Source organism: Henckelia pumila, chromosome 3, assembly GCF_033568475.1.
Source record: "Henckelia pumila isolate YLH828 chromosome 3, ASM3356847v2, whole genome shotgun sequence".
Taxonomy (NCBI): Eukaryota; Viridiplantae; Streptophyta; class Magnoliopsida; order Lamiales; family Gesneriaceae; genus Henckelia; species Henckelia pumila.
In genome coordinates, this window is record NC_133122.1 from 127,118,892 (window position 1) to 127,134,966 (window position 16,075).

A 16,075-nucleotide genomic window follows, 5' to 3' on the forward strand; every position below is an offset into this window, starting at 1 on the left:
CTGAATATGAGACAGAGGAGATGGATGGATTTGCTTAAGGACTTCGACTGTGAGATCAAGTATTACCCTGGGAAGTCGAATGCAGCTGCAGACGCTCTTAGTCGGAAGCTTTGTTCTTTGTCTCTTTTTGTGATTGGTGTCTCTCGATTGATTGAAGATTGTTGTACTTCTGGTTTGGAGTTTGAGACCGATAGGAGATCCATCAGAGTTTTTGCGATTCAGGCCGAGCCAGAGTTGTTTCAGTCGATCAGAGAGGCACAGAGATCAGATCCGAGTATTCAGAGTTCGATAGAGAGAGTCCGATCAGGTCATCAGTCAGAGTTTCAGGTCAGGGATGGCATTTTTTTTGTGAATAGCCGTATTGTTGTGCCCGATGTTTCTGAGTTGAGACAGCGCATTCTTCGGGAGGCGCATTGCAGTCGGTTCAGTGTTCATCCAGGAGGCCGAAAGATGTATAATGACTTGAAGACTCAGTTCTGGTGGAAACAGTTGAAAGGAGACGTCACGAGGTTTGTATCCCGTTTCCTGAATTGTCAACAGGTGAAAGCTGAGAGGAAGAACCCCGGAGGATTATTGCACAGTTTGCCTGTCCCGGAATGGAAATGGGATCATATCTCAATGGATTTTGTCACGAAGCTACCGCGTTCAGTCAGAGGTTGTGATGCGATTTGGGTTGTGATTGACCGGTTGACGAAATTTGCTTGCTTCATTCCTTACCGTATGACATACCGTCACGATCAGATGGCCGAGTTGTATGTCAGAGAGGTTGTGAGATTGCACGGCGTGCCGAAGTCGATAGTATTAGACAGAGATCCGAGATTCACTTCTCACTTTTGGCACAGTCTTCAGGAGGCTTTGGGTACTCGTTTGCACTTGAGCACAGCATATCACCCTCAGACCGACGGTCAGTCCGAGCGTACGATCCAGAGTTTGGAGTGAAAGAGTGGGTGCCCGGTGAGCCAACTTGTGGCTAAGGGCTTTGATGACTCTTTGTATAAACAATCTTTTGTTTAATATTATTTACACTTTTATTAATGGCAATGACTTTATCTTTCTTCATATTGTTATATTGTGATATACTATTGTTGTTTTGATAAAGACCTTGAATATACTATAGTGTATGTAAGATGTGGTAGAACATGGAGATGTCTATCATGAAACACATCTTATAGTCACTGTACATTCTAAACTGTTCCTAGTCGATTGAGCCGTCCGATAATAAGGATAAGGATCGCTCGAGTTTGAGACTAGCATTTGCGATGCGGAGTACCACGTTTCATTGGTAAGAAACATAGAGATGTTCGAAGCATGCAAATGGATATTCATATGATGAATGATCGAACTACCCTATCCGGACTTTCCAAGTGGTTATCACTTATCGAGTGGATATAGTCCGCGATTTTGGTTGTACACCATTAGTCCTTACTACTTGAAACATCATTGAAACTCTATATGCTAGTACTGTGCTTTGACTCATTTACCGACTCTATTGGGGTCATCAGGTGTCGGGATTGGGTACAGTTACAACACATATAGGAGTCGATGCATTGTTGTCAAGGATTCACCACATACTTGCGAGTGTGGATATCCTATGCGATCTGAGGAGATATTAGTGTGACGAATCTCTGGCCAGAGTACATGATGTGATTTAAGAAATGGTTTCTTAGTAGCACATGCGATGTCACTATTTGATCTTCAAGATGTATTGCATAGTTATCGAATCTCGAACGACTCTCGATATACCAATGGTTGTTGATTCGATCGGGATATATGGATGAAGGGACCGTACTGTATGCTAACCAAAATCTATTGGTTCTTGTAGGCACTATCAGTGATACCTAGGGAATCATGGGGTGATGTTGCTAGGCGCTCTTACCATGATTCGATGGGCAAGTCGGAAATTGTTGTTCCGAGTCACAAGGAGTTGTGAGCCCACGGCTAGCTGTATCCCTGAACCATTGAGGGTCACACAGTGTAATGGATTTTTAATCCCCGTTGAGATAGTTAAATTTAAAGAGTTAAATTTAATGAACAAAGAAGTTGGACTTCTTATTTAAGAGTAGAGGAGTAAGATTTCCTAAAATGACATAGGGATGGCCATTTTTGGAAATCACTGAATTCGGATTCAGAAAAATTTATCTTGACTTTAAAAGGTGCAGAAATGGTTTCTGTGCACATTGGTGAAATCGGTTTATCAATCGGAGTCACGATGAATTTTATATTAATTTCTGAACATGCGGGCTTTGCTTGTCGGGCTTGAACTTATGACTAATGGGCCCTAAGCTGTTAGTGGCCTACATTATAAATAAGTTATTGCAGTACAAAAATTACACACAACAGGTCACAAAATATTTTTAAAACCCTAGATGCGTTTTTAATAAGTGGCCGCCCCCTCCCTCCCTCTGCTCGAAAAATCCAGCCTGTGAATTTTGAATTGCAGTCTGGTTTAACGGATCAAATTCGTTAATCTCTCGTAGAAACTTCTGATAGATTTTCTGGTGCAATCTATCAGAGGGATTAAATATCCGTTCGTGGACCTGATTGAAGAACAGTTCGTCCATCAGTTCCAGGGATATACAACAAGAGCAGAGAAATCTGTTGGTGTCCAAAATCTCGATTCGAGATTAAAGGTAAAAATTTTATAATCGTTATTTAATTTTTACACACACAATTTAATCGTAAGGTTGATACCCATTATGGAATCGTTCCATATAAAAATTTTAAACTTCCGCTGCACCGGGTATCGATCCTAATTGATCTGATCGCCGCGTTTTCCAACAGTGGTATCAGAGCCAGGTTGCTCAGATCAAGCGATTAAATTAATCGATTGTACAAAAATTTTTTAAGCCTCGGTTTTTGAAACAAAATAAATATTTAAAAATAAAATTTATTTTTTTTTTCGGGCAAAAACCCGGGCAGCGATTGGATCGCTGCCCGGGGCAGGGGCAGCGCACGGCGCTGCCCTGCGCAGCGCTGGGCGGCGCACGGCGCTGCCTATCGCTGCCCTAGGGGCAGCCGGGCTGCCCGGCCCGACCCCATTAGGGAGCGGGCAGCCCGCAGGAAAAATTAATTTTTTAATTTTTAAATTAAATTTTAATATGTTAAAATTCTATTTTTGGTCCGATCGAAAATTGTTTTTGATTGGTCCACGAGGCGTCGGATCGAATTGTTTGAGTCCGAAAATTTTAAAATTGATTTTTGGATAAATTTGAATTTTTGGAAAATTTAAATATTTTATCCGTTAAATTGAATTTTGAAATTAATTATTTTTGGTACAATTGATGATAAGATATGATATTATGGATATATTGAGTAAAATATGATTTTATGTATAAAATTGGATTTTATAGATAAAATATGATTTTATTTGATAAAAAGATAAAATATGATTTTGTATATAAAATAAGATTTTATGTATGAAATATGATTTTATCCTTTTTAAATTTAAATTGCCATTGCATGTTATCCAATAAATTAATTTTTAATTAAATGTTATTGGATAAGGATGATCGATTGCCATGACCAATTTTGTAGGTGTATGTTAGGAATTTACATTTGTTTTTATTGTTGTTGGTTTTATTAATGGGCCTGGTTTATGGCCCAATATGAATTGTCATATGTAATAAAAGTGGGCTTGGTTTATGGCCCGTTTCCACCCCTTAAAAATGTATCCCCTACTTGTCATTGTTATTTATTGTAAATACATTAGATTTAGTGGGAGATCAAGATTTGAAGATGGAGGTGGGCCCAGCAGACAATAAAGACAAAAGAAATGTAAATTGGAAGCAAATGTAATAGAATTGCATTGCATATTGCATATTACCTAGGATTGGACTAAGACTCGTGATTGGCAACCATGGGTCGATTAGAAATGGAATCAATCATCCTATATAATATGTGATATTATAGTTGTATGCATGTTTTAGACAAAATTATGTGAATCCGACAAGCATACAAAATTTTAAAAATGATGAGACAAATTTTTATAATTAAAATCCCTCATTTTAAATATGATTTAAAATTGATATCAAGATAAATAAAGGAAATTTAAATTTGTTTAAATGTTCCTACCTTCCATCAACGATCAATGTATGAGATGCTACCCGCGGATACGGTCCGGCTCATATTATTGGGGGGGCCCGTTCGTCGGAAAGCTGTACATTGGATCGACACATGTTGTAAGTTGGGTGGAACTCCCATGGGATCGGCTCATATTATTGGGGGATCCACATGGCGACCGTCCATCACAACTTAATATTGATGGGTCATCTTGACATGTCACAATAAACGGCGTCATATTATTGGGCCCTTATTGGACATGAGGTAAAAACATGGAGGTTGCTTTGGAAGCAATTGGGCTCTACCTTTTGAAATTATGGTTGGCTGATATTATTCGGGACCATAGATTGTCAATTGGACTCCATGTTCTCACTAAGGAAAACAGTTTCCCGTTTTCACTAGAGGGTAGTGAAATCGTTAAAATAGTGGGAGTGAGATTCATAAAATAAATTTCGCCTATTTTATGTCTTAGTAAATTGCTTAAACAATCACTGATATTTGTCTGTTTCTTTTCAGTATTTCATAAGATGAATTCGCGTAATCCACTTTTCTCGATCCTCGAACAAAATAAGTTGACTGGCGCAAACTATACGGAATGGTTCCGTAAGTTGAAGATTGTCTTGACTTCGGAGAAGATGCTCTACGTGTTAGAAAAATCTCCTCTGAAGAAAGCACTAGCTGACGTAAGTCCGGAAGACTTAGCCAAACTTGATACATGGTGGGACCATGATATCAAGACCAAATGCTATATGCAAGCCTCGATTTCTGATGAACTCCAGAGGCGATTTGAGGACACCGTGAATGCTGCTGACATTCACGTTCAACTCAAGGAACTTTTTGGGGCTCAATCGAGGGCTGAAAGGTTCTCTACTGTAAAGGAGCTAATGACGTGTCGCATGCGTGAAGGGACTTCGGTTTGTGATCATGGGGTACAAGTGATTTGGCTCATACAGAAGTTGGTAACCCTTGATTTGGTGTTGGAGCATGAACTCAACGTGGACTTACTACTTCTGTCTCTTCCTTCTTCGTTTGACGGATTTGTGGTGAATTTCAATATGAACAAGATAGAGGCCTCCCTTGAAGAGATGGTCAATATGCTTGTGACATATGAATCCACATTAAAGAAGGATAAACCGGCTTTCTTGGTGGGCTCCTCTTCTTCTGCTAAGAAGGGGCCAAGTACAAAGGGCAAGAAACGTTCTGCCCCACCCAAGAAAATCGAACCCGAGAAGAAGTACAAGACAAAGGCTTCAAACATGGAAAAATCCAAGGATGTTTGCCATTACTGCAAGAAGCCCGGTCATTGGAAGCGTAACTGCAAGGAATATCTAGAGCAGTTGCGAACTGCGAAGGGTATGTTCTATATTGAAATAAATGTTTCACTTAATACTACTTCTTGGGTATTGGATACTGGATGTGGATCTCACATTTGCAATGATTTGCAGGTGATGACAAGAAGTCGCAGGCTTAGAATGGGTGAGACCCAGCTGTGGCTCGGAAATGGTTCCAGAGTTGAAGCTAAAGCCGTGGGAGATGTTTATTTAATTTTGCAGAACGGTTTTAAGTTACTTTTAAGAGATGTTTTATTTGTTCCGGATTTGATTAAAAACATTATTTCTGTTTCTATGCTTGATAGAGATGGTTATTATTGCAATTTTGTGAATAAGATTTGCAATATTTACAAGAATGAATGTTTGATTGGAAATGGACAACTTGAAAAAGATCTATACAACTTAAAACTAAAAGACGTTCCAATAAATTATGTTGATAAACCGGCAACAACAAACAAAAGGAAAATCGATAGCCAAAACCCGACAAACCTTTGGCACGCTAGGCTAGGTCATATTTCCTCAAGGAGGATGAACAAGCTAGTGGGAGAGGGCATGTTTGATATGTCTGATATTAACTCTCTACCTACTTGTGAATCCTGCCTAAAAGGAAAAATGACTAAATCTCCTTTTAAGGGGAAACCTGAGCGTAGTCAAAATCTGTTGGATTTGATCCATACAGATGTTTGTGGTCCATTTAGAGTTGGTACTCAATATGGCCACACCTACTTCATTACCTTTACTGATGATTATTCGAGGTATGGGTATTTATATTTAATGAAATATAAGTCTGAAGCATTTGAAAAGTTCAAAGAATTCAAGGCTGAAGTAGAAAACAAGCTAGGTAAAAGTATTAAAGCACTTCGATCGGATCGAGGTGGAGAATACTTAAGTACCGAGTTTTTGGACTATCTAAAAGAGAATGGGATTCTCTCTCAGTGGACTCCTCCTATGACACCACAGCTTAATGGTGTATCGGAGCGTCGTAATCGAACTTTGTTGGACATGGTTCGATCCATGATGAGCTTCACTGAGCTTCCACCTTCGTTTTGGGGCTATGCGGTTGAAACGGCGGTATTGTTGTTGAACAACGTCCACACTAAAGCAGTGGACAAAACACCATACGAGTTATTGAATGGCAAAACTCCTAAGTATTCGTACTTGAGGATTTGGGGATGTCCTGCTTACGTGAAGCGGACAGTGGGAGATAAGTTGGATAGTCGATCCAGCTTATGTTATTTTGTAGGGTATCCGAAGAATTCAATCGGATATTATTTCTATTATCCTGCTGAAACAAAGGTGTTTGTTTCAAGGAATGCCACCTTCTTGGAGAAGGAGTTCTTATTGGATAAGAAAGGCGAGATGATGGAACTCGAAGAAATTCGAGAAGAACCCGAAATACAAAATAACGATCCTACACCTCAGGAACCATTGATAGACACGCCTGTACCTAGAAGATCCGAGAGGACTTCTAGACCTCCTATTCGATATGGTCTTCTTCTTGAAGGGGATCAAGATGAACCCGATGTTGGATGTGATCCAAGAAACTTCAAGGAAGCAATTTCTGATGCGGATTCAAATTTATGGCTTGAAGCTATGCAGCCGGAAATAGATTCGATGCATACAAACCAAGTTTGGTCATTAGTAGATCCTCCCGATGGAATTGTTCCAATAGGGTGTAAATGGATCTACAAGAGAAAGCTTGGGCCTGATGGTAAGGTATTGACCTACAAGGCGCGATTGGTGGCAAAAGGTTATACTCAAAGACAAGGAGTTGACTATGATGAAACTTTTTCACCAGTTGCAATGTTCAAGTCCATAAGAATCCTTATTGCCATAGCTGCTTGGTATGACTATGAGATATGGCAAATGGATGTGAAGACTGCTTTTCTTAATGGAGACATTAAGGAAGAAATCTATATGAAGCAGCCTGAGGGGTACACATCCATGGGAAGCGAGCATAAGGTATGCAAGCTTCAGAGATCAATTTATGGTCTAAAACAAGCATCAAGAAGTTGGAACCAGAAATTTGATGAAACAATAAAAGATTTTGGTTTCATCAAGAATCCGGACGAACCATGCGTGTACAAGAAAGTAGTTAAGGATGCTGTGACATTCTTAGTACTTTATGTTGATGACATCCTACTCATTGAGAATGATGTAGGGATGTTGCAGTCAACAAAGATATGGTTATCAGGTAGATTCTCGATGAAGGATTTGGGTGAGGCATCCTATATTCTAGGGATACAGATCTATAGAGATAGATCTAAGAGAATGATAGGACTCACTCAGTCAACCTACATCGACACCATATTGAAACGGTTTTCAATGGATGGGTCCAAGAGAGGACATCTACCCATGTGTCATGGAGTTTCTCTATCCAAGTCTATGTGTCCCAAGACGGATGAAGAGATAGAGAAAATGACACATGTACCATATGCGTCAGCCATAGGTAGTATCATGTATGAGATGATATCTACCAGACCGGATGTAGCATTTGCTCTGAGTGTCACGAGCAGATATCAAGCTAATCCCGGTCAAATGCATTGGAAAGCCGTGAAGGACATTCTTAAGTACTTACGAAGGACTAAGAATATGTTCATGGTATATGGAGGAAGAGAACTAAAATTGGAAGGCTATACCGACTCTAGCTTCCAAAGTGACGTGGATGACTCGAAGTCAACCTCTGGATTTGTGTTCATGTTCAATGGCGGTGCTGTCTCTTGGAAGAGTTCCAAGCAGGACACCACAGCGGATTCCACCACTGAAGCAGAATACATTGCAGCATCAGCTGCTGCTAAAGAGGCCGTTTGGATGAGGAATTTCGTCCAAGAGTTGGGCGTCATTCCTGAAGTTGTTGGTCCAGTCCCGGTGTACTGTGACAACACGGGTGTCGTTGCTCAGGCAAAAGAACCAAGGTCTCATCAAAGATCCAAACACGTACTGAGGAAATACCACATAATCCGGGAGATTGTGGAAAGAGGAGACATCACTGTCGAAAGAGTGGCCTCTGCAGACAATATCGCTGATCCACTTACTAAGCCCTTGTCAGGACCATTATTTGACAAACATCGCGAAACAATGGGTCTACGTAGTATGACTAGTTGGCTATAGGGCAAGTGGGAGATTGAAAGAGTGGGTGCCCGGTGAGTCAACTTGTGGCTAAGGGCTTTGATGACTCTTTGTATAAACAATCTTTTGTTTAATATTATTTACACTTTTATTAATGGCAATGACTTTATCTTTCTTCATATTGTTATATTGTGATATACTATTGTTGTTTTGATAAAGACCTTGAATATACTATAGTGTATGTAAGATGTGGTAGAACATGGAGATGTCTATCATGAAACACATCTTATAGTCACTGTATATTCTAAACTGTTCCTAGTCGATTGAGCCGTCCGATAATAAGGATAAGGATCGCTCGAGTTTGAGACTAGCATTTGCGATGCGGAGTACCACGTTTCATTGGTAAGGAACATAGAGATGTTCGAAGCATGCAAATGGATATTCATATGATGAATGATCGAACTACCCTATCCGGACTTTCCAAGTGGTTATCACTTATCGAGTGGATATAGTCCGCGGTTTTGGTTGTACACCATTAGTCCTTACTACTTGAAACATCATTGAGACTCTATATGCTAGTACTGTGCTTTGACTCGTTTACCGACTCTATTGGGGTCATCAGGTGTCGAGATTGGGTACAGTTACAACACATATAGGAGTCGATGCATTGTTGTCAAGGATTCACCACAAACTTGCGAGTGTGGATATCCTATGCGATCAGAGGAGATATTAGTGTGACGAATCTCTGGCCAGAGTACATGATGTGATTTAAGAAATGGTTTCTTAGTAGCACATGCGATGTCACAATTTGATCTTCAAGATGTATTTCATAGTTATCGAATCTCGAACGACTCTCGATATACCAATGGTTGTTGATTCGATCGGGATATATGGATGAAGGGACCGTATTGTACGCTAACCAAAATCAATTGGTTCTTGTAGGCACTATCAGTGATACCTAGGGAATCATGGGGGGCGATGTTGCTAGGTGCTCTTACCATGATTCGATGGGCAAGTCGGAAATTGTTGTTCCGAGTCACAAGGAGTTGTGAGCCCACGACTAGCTGTATCCCTGAACCATTAAGGGTCACACAGTGTAATGGATTTTTAATCCCCGTTGAGATAGTTAAATTTAAAGAGTTAAATTTAATGAACAAAGAAGTTGGACTTCTTATTTAAGAGTAGAGGAGTAAGATTTCCTAAAATGACATAGGGATGGCCATTTTTGGAAATCACTGAATTCGGATTCAGAAAAATTTATATTGACTTTAAAAGGTGCAGAAATGGTTTCTGTGCACATTGGTGAAATCGGTTTTTCAATCAGAGTCACGATGAATTTTATATTAATTTCTGAACATGCGGGCTTTGCTTGTCGGGCTTGAACTTATGACTAATGGGCCCTAAGCTGTTAGTGTCCTACATTATAAATAAGTTATTGCAGTACAGAAATTACACACAACAGGTCACAAAATATTTTTAAAACCCTAGCTGCGTTTTTAATAAGTGGCCGCCCCCTCCCTCCCTCTGCTCGAAAAATCCAGCCTGTGAATTTTGAATTGCAGTCTGGTTTAACGGATCAAATTCGTTAATCTCTTCGTAGAAACTTCTGATAGATTTTCTAGTGCAATCTATCAGAGGGATTAAATATCCGTTCGTGGACCTGATTGAAGAATAGTTCGTCCATCAGTTCCAGGGATATACAACAAGAGCAGAGAAATCTGTTGGTGTCCAAAATCTCGATTCGAGATTAAAGGTAAAAATTTTATAATCGTTATTTAATTTTTACACACACAATTTAATCGTAAGGTTGATACCCATTATGAAATCGTTCCATATAAAAATTTTAAACTTTCGCTGCACCGGGTATCGATCCTAATTGATCTGATCGCCGCGTTTTCCAACATGGAGGATATGCTTCGAGCTGTAGTGCTGGATTTTGGATCATGTTGGCAGGAGTCCTTGCCTCTAGTGGAGTTTTCGTACAATAACAGCTTCCAGGAGAGCATTGGAATGACACCTTTTGAAGCTTTGTACGGGAAGAAGTGCAGATCTCCGTTATTTTGGGATGAGATTTCAGAATCACCTGAGTTGGGTCCAGATATGATTCGTGATATGGCAGAGCAGGTGAAGTTGATCCGAGTCAGAATGAAGACAGCCCAAGATCGACAGGCCAAGTATGCGAATGTCAGACGCAGACCACTGTGTTTCGAGTAGGGAGACCGTGTGTTTCTGAAGATTTCTCCTTTTCAAGGCACTGTCAGATTTGGGAAGAGAGGAAAATTTTCTTTGAGGTTCATTGGTTCGTATGAAATTCTGGAGAAGATAGGCGATCTTGCCTATAGGATTGCTCTTCCTCCATCTCTTTCAGGCATCCAAAATGTGTTTCACGTTTCGTTGCTACGGAAGTACCATCCGGATCCGTCTCATGTTCTTCAACCAGATGAGGCCGAACTTGACGAGACTTTGAGTTACTTCGAGCGACCGATTCAGATTCTTGACAGAAAAGAGAAGAAGCTCAGAAACAAGTCAATTCCGTTGGTGAAGATTCAGTGGAGTCGTCACGGAGTTGAGGAAGCGACTTGGGAGACCGAATCCGATATGAGGCAGCGATTTCCAGAGTTGTTCGATTGAGGTGAGTTCGTCTTCAGTTTGTTTCGTTTTTGTTCAAACTGTGATCTATCAGATTTCGAGGACGAAATCGAACCTTAGAGGGGGGGAATTGTAATGCCTCGATTTTATTATAATTGAGTTTAATCGAGATAATCAGGGTTTTCAGTGATTGAGGATTGTTTTGTTATTTAGCAGGGGGTTACTTTGTAAGATTGGAGAAATAAAGGACTGAAATGCAAAAGATGGGGTTTTATTATTAATATCATCAACTTGGTTGACCCATCACCTCACCCCATACCTCTCCTTCCTCCCCACTCTCTCCCTCTCGATTTCTCTCTCCCGAAAGCCATGAAAATCGATTTCCAAGCTTTTCTTTCCGTTCGATTCGCTCGATCCGTCCGTTAGATTTTCATTCCGAGTTGAGATTCATGATCACCGCAACGAAGGCTTCATTTAGACGTAAGTTTTGCTACGATATCTTGAACTTCGATTTTGTTGAGTTGTCAGAATTTGATAATATTGGAGTATGTCGTTCTTGAGCTAGTATAGATCGTGTATTCGAAGTTGGTTTGGAAAAAGAACGAAGTTTGGATTTTATATGATTTTAGAGGCATATTTTCGAAAATAGTGATTTTTATTGAGGTTGGATTTGAGTTGTTTTGATGGATTGTGATGATGATTGACTTATTGTGATGTTGTTGGATGGTTTGTATTTTCCGGATAGTTAGTTTATAGCCGTTATGCCGTCGAAATTGAGTTTGAGTTATCGGTTTTGGTTCGGTTTGATTTGTATATCGAATTTGATTGAGTTTGAACTCCGAGTTGATATCGAATCCGTGTCTCGATGTTTTGACAGTTGATTAGAGATTGAAATTGGAGGACTTGGAGATCGGTTACCAATCGAAGAGTTGGAAGACGGTATAGATTGTTTGATTTATCGATGTTGAGTTTCGAATTGTTTAGAGTTTGAATCGAGTTGTCTCTTTCTTGACAGGATTGATTGAAGCTTCGAAAAAAAGGTAAAAGTCGACATTGAAATGAATGGGAAAGAATACTCGAGATCAACTTATTCTCGAGTTCCCGAAAATCACATACCGCTTGTTTATTTGCTTGCGTGAACTTGATTTAGTTATTAATGCACTTGCATTCATATTGAGCCGACTTTTGATTCGTTTTGAAAGAGACGTTTTAGAGAGCTATATTGAAGTGGCTTTGGATTTCGAGTTTTTCCAATTGCCAGAATACTTCTTATAGTTGCTCTGAAGTCTAGGGGATCGAGTTGATCGACTTCCACCCCGAAAGGGTGCGTCGGTGAGTTGTCGTGAAGACTTGACCCTGGGATCCCAACCGAGTACCGATCGATTTTATGATTATCTGACTTGATAATCTTGACTTTTAAATCCATGCATTCATTCAATATCATTTCGATGTTACTTAGAAATTATATTTCTAACCGGATTATTCCGGCTGTTGTCTTTGTTTTGTATGTGTAACTTGGCAACAGGAGGATCAGGAGCTGGACCGAGTCGTCCTGGTTAGCTTGGGGGTGAGATTGATAGAAGTAAGACTCCGGGTCGTAGGGTCGAGTCTATTTGGAATTGTATTAGTTTTGTTGAGTCGGTGGAACTCATTTATGAAACTCGAGTGGTTATTGTATTTTGGGCAGAACCTAGATTTGGTATGTTCTAAATATTGATTTGTATTATGTTTGAACTTGGAATGTTTAGAATTGCCTTGTTGGTTGTTCGCAGGCTCCTCGACCCCTCTGCCCATTTTTCCTGCGCGCGGGCGAGGCAACACCTCGCGCGCGCGCAGGGAGTTTGAGATGCTTGGGAGATTTTGCCCGCGCGCGCGCGAGCTCCCTTCTCGTGCGGGCGCGAGTATCTCCGCGAGTCTCTGTTCGCGTAGCCTGCGCGCGCACGAGGTGATGACCTCGCGTGGGCGCGAGGCTTCTTTAAAAAAAAAAAAAACTTTTGATTCGTTTTTCGCGGCTTATTGTGTTCGATTATGATTAATTATTCGATTTTAGAAGATTAGAAACGGGGTCTCACAAAGCTTAAGGTTTTGACTCAAGTAAGTCGTATCCTTCTTTAATATATATTCTTTCTTCGTTCTTCATTCTTCGTTCATCGTTCGTCGTTCTTTGTTCTTCATCTATCTCATCTCAAAAATCTGTGTCATTCTTTCAAACTTGTTATCCAAGTCTCGTGTCTTGTGCTAAAAGTTCTAAATTCAAAAAAAAAAAAATTAGAGATCGAAAAAAAAGGGCTTCAAAAAAAAAAATATATAGAAGAAGCAAGATAACTTGTGGACAATTTTCGTTCTTGTTCATCCTTGGGTGCGAGTCAAAATTCAAGCATCCATAAATTTCTTCTTCTTGTTTTTGTCGATCTTAGAGAGTCGATCTTCAAGCGTCTAAAAGTTGTGAACTTGAGAGTTTGATTCACTTTTACACAAAGCAAAAGCCTACATAAATTGAGTGGAAAGAAAAAGAGTGTTGGAGTGATTCGTTTGGAGTGATCTGTGAGAACTTGTGTGAGAAATTTTACTACTAACCTTTTTCTTGCAGGTACCATGAATCCTAATAAAGATGCTAGTGAAAGTGTGAACCAAGGAATTTCCAAGGTTCAAATTGATGCGTTGATGGGTCAATTTACTAGGGTGATGAGGACAGAGTTCGAGCCTCTTCATGAGCGGATGAGTAGATTGGAAGAGAGTAGTGGTAGTGGAAAAAAATAAAGATAGGAAGGGGAATAATTTTGAAGGAGATGAGGAGAGTTTTGATGAGAATTGGGATGGAGAGAGGAGAATACATGGGGGTAGACATAGGCGAGAAGCAGTATGGGGAAAATATAAGGAGGGGAGTAAGGAGGATGGAAATATTAGTAGTATTAAGATGAAAATTCCAGCGTTTCATGGGAAATCAGACCCAGAGGCGTATTTGGAATGGGAGAAGCGTGTATTGTTTGTGTTTGATTGCCATCACTATTCTGATCTTAAGAAAGTGAGGTTGGCAGTGGTTGAGTTTGTAGACTATGAGTTAATCTGGTGGGATCAATTAGTGACCATTAGAAGGAGGTATGGAGAGCCGCCTATTGAGACATGGGAGGAGATGAAGCGTGTCTTGAAGAAACGGTTTGTGCCTAACTTTTATTATCGTGACATGTACATGCGATTACAAACTCTGAAGCAAGGTCCAAGAAGCGTGGTGGATTACTACAAGGAGTTGGAAACCACGATGATCCGGGCCAATATTGAGGAGGATAATGAAGCTACAATGGCCAGATTTTTGTGCGGTTTGAATAGAGAAATCCAAGATCAAGTGAAGCTTCGCCACTGTTTTGATTTGGATGAGATGGTGCAGATGGCCATGAAGGTAGAGCAGCAGCTGAAGAGGAGAGGAGCTGGTCGATTTCCTACCGGTGGAGGATCGTCGACTCCTTGGCGTCCAAACGTTGAAAAACGGGAGGAAAACAAGTCGGTATCCAAGCCAAAATTTGACACCAAATTAGAGGCACCAAAACAAGTGGGTAAAGGTACACCTGAAACTACTAATACTCGCTCTAGGGATATTAAATGTTTTAGATGTCAAGGACTTGGTCATATTGCCAGTCAGTGTCCTAATAAAAAAATTATGATTATGAATGCTGGTGGTGAGATTGAGTCGGAGAGTGAGGATGAGAAATATGATAGTATGCCTGAGTTGGAGGATCTTGATGAAGAGGGATATGATGCGGTGGTTGGAGAATTGTTAGTGACCAGGAGAGTGTTGAATGTACAACAAAAGGAGGAGGAAGAAACTCAAAGGGAGAATTTATTCCATACTAGATGCTTTGTGAATAACAAATTATGTAGTGTTATTATTGATAGTGGGAGTTTCACTAATGTAGCGAGTTATGAGCTGGTGGAAAAGATGAGTTTGCCTGTTATAAAGCATCCTCAACCTTATAAATTGCAGTGGTTTAATGATAGCTCGGAGGTGAGAGTGCATAAGCAGGTGTTAGTACCGTTTTCCATTGGTAAGTATGTAGATGAAGTGTTGTGTGATGTGGTGTCTATGCAAGCTTGTCATATTTTGTTGGGTAGGCCGTGGCAATTTGATAGGAAGTTGATACATGCCGGTTTTAAAAATCGTTATTCTTTTACCTTGAAAAAGGAGCCTATTGTATTGTTATCGATGACTCCAAAGCAAGTGTTGGAGGACCATTTGAAAAAGAAAAAGAAAGAAGAGGCCGAAAAAAAGTGAACAAAAAAGTGAGATGGCCTTAGAAAAAAATATTGAGAGAAAAAAATATGAAAAAAAAATTGAGAGGAAAGAGGCCGATAATAAAATATTTATGGCCCAAAAGAGTGAGTTGCGAGAGATTTTACATGAGCATACTCCACTTGTGTTGATTTTCTATAAGGAGTTTCTCCTTAACACAAGTGATATAGCCGGAAATCTTCCGAGCAATGTTGTTTCTCTTTTGCAGGAATTTAAAGATTTATTTCCGGAGGATTTGCCTCAAGGATTACCACCTTTGAGGGGGATTGAGCATCAAATTGATTTTGTGACCGGAAGTGCGTTGCCAAACCGTCCAGCATATAGGAGCAACCCGGAGGAAACAAAAGAGATGCAAAGACAGGTAAGTGAACTTTTAGATAAAGGTTTTGTGCGTGAGTCCATGTCACCGTGTGCTGTGCCTGTTTTGTTAGTTCCTAAGAAAGACGGTTCATGAAGAATGTGTGTGGATTGTAGAGCCATTAATAACATTACCATCAAGTATAGGCATCCTATTCCTAGACTAGATGATATGTTGGATGAGTTGCATGGTTCTAGCGTCTTTAGTAAAATTGATTTAAAAAGTGGTTACCATCAAATTAGGATGAGAGAAGGTGATGAGTGGAAAACTACTTTTAAAACTAAATATGGCTTGTATGAGTGGTTAGTTATGCCCTTTGGACTAACTAATGCACCTAGCACTTTTATGAGATTGATGAATCATGTGTTGCGTGCTTATATTGGA